This window comes from Macaca fascicularis, chromosome 1 (genome assembly GCF_037993035.2).
Source record: "Macaca fascicularis isolate 582-1 chromosome 1, T2T-MFA8v1.1".
NCBI lineage: Eukaryota > Metazoa > Chordata > Mammalia > Primates > Cercopithecidae > Macaca > Macaca fascicularis.
This window is the reverse complement of record NC_088375.1, coordinates 187,762,917-187,768,001: the sequence shown is the minus strand read 5'-3', so window position 1 is coordinate 187,768,001 and position 5,085 is coordinate 187,762,917. Positions and strand designations below refer to the sequence as shown.

Genomic DNA, 5,085 nt, shown 5'->3' with positions numbered 1-5,085 from the left:
ATGAAGGTGATTCTGGGGACATCAAGTGAGATTGAAACTTCATCCTGACTGCATCAGCTCTTCCCTGCTGATACATGCCCCTGGGTCTGTAAAAACCCAGTAGAAAGTGGGTTTTTCCAACCATCCACAAAGCCCACAGTCTAGGCTACAGCCAGAAGTATTTACTGAGTATTGAATGTTTAAAACAACTGTTTGGGGGTAAATTTGCTGTTTTTCCTTTTCTTTCTTGCTGTTTTAAGCTAATAGAGTTAATCTGAAATGTACATTGCCACATGTCTCATAGATATGTGGGTATATGCATATGGTACTGGTGTTGATCTATAATTTTGAGATTTTGGTTCTTATTCTCATTTTCACTCATCAATGAATTATGACACGGATTTGGTAACTATAACTCCTTCCAGTCCTGGGTCACTGGTAGACTAAGCCACCACCAATGGCTCTGTCTTACCCTCTGGCCTGGAGGACATTGCCTATGTTTCTTACCAACTCCTTCCTAGATCTGTGGGTGTTCTGCTGCTGGAACACTGAATCTGACTTCCTGAGCCCACATTGATCTTCATGGCAGACATGGAAAGGGACAGGAGGCAAAATGGGAAATGACACAGGTCAAACTGCCAACACACAGACATTATCAACTGATAGAAGCCCGTGGTCTGAACCACAGCTGCCTCTGGGGATGCCAAATTTAGTAGTAGTAGCTCCCAGTTTCCTGTAAAGCCTTGTCTTATCTCTCAGACTCCAAAATTCCAGAAAACTGCAGATTCCTGGCTCCCTGGATTGGTATGTACATGTAAACTAGGACTGCTCCCCAGTTCCCCATCTGCTCCCCAGTTAGATTTGCCAAGAGCAAACTCTTTGGCTCACAGAGAACAAAAGGTGAGGGGCCACCACTGTCATGACCCATCCCTAATCCAGTTTCATGTCCCTTCTTTTAACAAGACCCTCACCCTGTCCTAATGCTGGTGTGAGCCCTCCTCAGGCTCAGCTTCTTCTACTTCACTTCTCAGTTCTCTCCAGACATCCTCAGCCTGATATTTATTTAACACCTGCCCACAACTCTTTCCAAACTTCATCTCACAACTGTCCTAATCTCAGGGATGTATCAGCCCGATTAGGACATTCCCATACCTGAAATGCACCTGCTTTCCCTGCCATAGCCCACGAAGTACCTTCTAGGTTTTCTCCCCTCAGAAACCACCTTGTCTCCTTCCCAAGAGATCCCTTTCAGCCCGCCTCTCCCCAACACACATACACACACCCATCTCTTGGCCCAGGGTATGGTTTGCCCCTGCTGAATGGGCAGAAGTGGCACCAGCACTGGCGGATGCTGACCCCAGCATTCCATTATGACATCTTGAAGTCCTACATGGGGCTCATGGCGGACTCCATACACATGATACTGGTGAGTCCATCTTTCTCCCCTCCAGACATCCAATCACAGCATGCACTCTCACCAATTTCACTCTCAACTCTGTGTCCCACAGACAGCCATAGACACAGCCAAACAGAATAACACACTCAGACCATTACTGTGAGAGTAGGGTTCCCCAAAAGTGATGTGATAGCAGAGCACCCAGGCATCAAGTTGCATCCACACTTTGCTCATTATCACAGGGAATGAGGATCACAGTGGATAAATTCTGCCTCCCACTTTGAAATCTTCAGCGCAGGGGACTGGAGAGATGGTCAATCTGATGGACATCAGGACACCCTACCCCTGATGGCCTTGACAATGTCATCTCCAGTGTCAGGATGGACAGGCCAGGATGTCACTCACTGAGGCTCTGGCCTGGGACCCAGAGCTTTCTGCATGGATTTGAGCCGTGCATGCAGTGAAAGGGACACCAACTCTTCATTCTCAGAGCCAGAGCTGCCATACCCTTCTCTCCTTTCCAGACTCTGATTTCTCACTCAACTGTGCTCAGCAAATATTTCACGAATGAAAATTAATTGAAGTCCCTGATGTGCCTCCATTAGGCACCTATATGAGACTTTTTTTTTTTTTTGAGACGCGTAGTCTTGCTTGTCATCCAGGCTGGAGTGTGGTGGCGCAATCTCGGCTCTCTGCAAACTCCGCCTTCCAGGTTCACCCCATTCTCCTGCCTCAGCCTCCCAAGTAGCTGGGACTACAGGTGCCCGCCACTATGCCCAGCCAATTTTTGTATTTTTAGTAGAGACGGGGTTTTACCATGTATATGGGCCTTTTAGACTTCCTTTTGTTTTGACACTTGTCCCCCTAAAGTTGAGATGCAATCAGTCTCTCCGAACAAGCTCAGTTTTCAGAACACTGAAGAGTACTCCTATTATTTATTCATAAACAACAACAAAAAATGTTTCCAGCCAACTATAGGGTATAACTGAATCTAAGAATACAAAACTTACTTCAGGCTATTGTGAGCAAACATGGTTAATGCTGCATTAAAACTTTGAAAACTAGGTATTGGTTTACACATATTGATTCACAATACGAATATCAGCACTACATCTGCTCTTAAAATGAGGGATCCCAACCATGATATCTGGAGATAAAGGGAAAAGCCAAGCCCTATTAGCAAAAGACTTCTGGGGAATTAAGAAGGTCCATGCCCTCTCCCACTACAGGACAAATGGGAAGAGCTCATTGGCCAGGACTCCCCTCTGGAGGTCTTTCAGCACGTCTCCTTGATGACCCTGGACACCATCATGAAGTGTGCCCTCAACATCCAGCTGGACCGGTCAGTGATAACTCTCCAGCTGTGGGATTCATATTCTTATCAACTGCATGGACATACCTGAGAGGCAGGTGGGGCAGTTTGTGGGCTCACCTCCACAGGAAGAAAGACTCAGCCTATGACAAAGCTCTAATCCCAGACCAGACCAAACCATGCTTCAGCTAAGGATTCCTTATCCCTAGCACAGGTAGACCCTGGCTGTTCACAATATCTTATAAAAACCTCAGGATCACAGAGCTCTAAGACAGAAGAAACAAGTGCCTCAGTGATGCCTGTCCCGTGTTTGAAGCTATCTCCATCCAGATTCCACATTGCCTCCAAACCAGAGGCCCCTTTGACTTTGGTCTCTTCTGAATCCTTTCCCTCAGGGATATCCAATCCTACATCCAGGCCATTGGGGACCTTAAAAAGCTGTTTCCCGCACGAGCAATGTCTTTCATCAGAATGACACTATCTACAGCCTGACCCCTACCAGCTGCTGGAACCACCGTGCCTGCCAGCTTGTCCATTCCTCTTCTTGTCTCCTCCCTTCAACAGGCACAGCTAAAGGAGGCTGCCCTGACTCATCACACACAGCCAGGCCCCCTGTGGCCCCTGCAGAAACTGGGACACACCCATGACGGAGATTTCCATAAAGCAGGGGCTGGGAGCTGAGATGTTAGGGGCAGGCACTGTGCAGGCATTTCCCTGTGTCCCCACATGGGGATGGTTACCTGAGACCCCATCCAAGCAGCATTCAAGCAGCAGCCCCGTGGGTTGTGCCATTGCAGGGAGGCCTGCCCTGCCTCACACAGCACTAGAATTTTTACTCCTGAACATGCATCCACACCCACACTCATGCTGAGGTCTACCGGGCACCCACATGGGGGCAGGTGAACCGCTGGGCCTCCTGGGGGCTGCTGACACTCTCGACTCTGTATAGTAACCACTGTTCTGGAACAGATCTAGCGATCCAACTGAGGAAGGCTCACCTGAAAGAGGAGGGGGAGCTGGAGAAGGTCAGGAGGAAGAGGCACTTGGATTTCCTGGACATCCTTCTCTTGGCCAAAGTGAGTGTGTGTAGGAGAGGCCAGAGGCTTTTCCCAAAGCACAGAGCAAGAGACTAACCCTGCACTCTTACCTCGGCCTCCCCAGATGGAGAATGAAAGCAGCTTGTCAGACAAGGACCTCCGTTCTGAGGCAGACACATTTATGTTTGGAGGCCATGACACCACAGCCAGTGGCATCTCCTGGATCCTCTATGCTCTGGCCACACACCCCAAGGTTCAGCAGAGGTGCCAGGAGGAGATCCAGAGCTTCCTGGGGGATGGAGCCTCCATCACCTGGTGAGTGAGGGTTCAAGAGATGCAGGAGTCATGCTCTCTCTGTAGGGGGGATTCACCTGGTCTTCCCAGGCCCTGCTGATGTTCAGGATGGACTTTGTTTCAGGGACCGCCTGGACAAGATGCCCTACACCACCATGGGCATCAAGGAGGTGCTCAGACTCTACCCACTGGTGCCAGGCATTGGCAGAGAGCTCAGCACCCCCATCACCTTCCCTGATGGGCGCTCCTTGCCCAAAGGTACGAACTTCCCCCATCCACTCACCTAAGCTCTCCACAGGGAGATGCGGAGGGTCAGGAATGCACCTGTGCTTCAGCAATTGCAAACCTCTCTGAGCCTCCCTTTCCTTGTCAAAAAATGAAACATATTTTATAGTTAGGATGAAGAATTTGAAATGCCTGGCAAAGAGCTTGAACCACCAAAAGTCTGATAAATAAATGTTAGCCTCTGCATGTGGCCTTGGGAACAAAAGCCCTAAAATTCTATCCCATGAGATGTGGAGGGCTAGAAAGAATCAGACACAGGCACAGGGAGATGTGGTTCTTTCCTGATCGGGTTAAGGCAAATGAGGGAGATCAGGAATCATAAGTCATGGGTCAGCTGTTGTCCAGCTTTTGAGGAGCCCTCAGATTGATGACAGAGAGCCACTGATGACCATATTTGAGACCACTACAGTGGACAGAATCCACCAAGGCTCAACCCCCATTGGGTCTGGTCTCAGTCTTGTCATATTCTAGCTGTGTGACCACAGGCAAGACAATCAGCCTCTGAGACTGAGGTAGCTCCTCTGAAATTTGGGAATAAAGGAATGTCTTCCTTGGATCATTGTTGTGGTATTGAGTGGGTTCATGTATATTCTCCAGTGGCCCTTGGAGGCATTTGATGAAGGTAGGTTCACAGTGCACTTACTACAAACAGTAAAACACCAATGCTTTCTTGCTTCTTATTCCTGGATTCATGGTTTTCTACTCATCCTTTGAGCTCACATGCTTAACCAAGCTCAGCACCCCTGTATCATCCTGCTCAAAGTGATTATTTGAGGCAAAAC

At 48.7% G+C, this 5,085-nt stretch overlaps 1 pseudogene; it reads left to right on the top strand.

The window, feature by feature from the left end:
- On the top strand, positions 1-4,030 carry LOC123568749 (cytochrome P450 4A11-like; annotated as a pseudogene).
- The last annotated feature ends 1,055 nt before the right edge of the window (positions 4,031-5,085 follow it).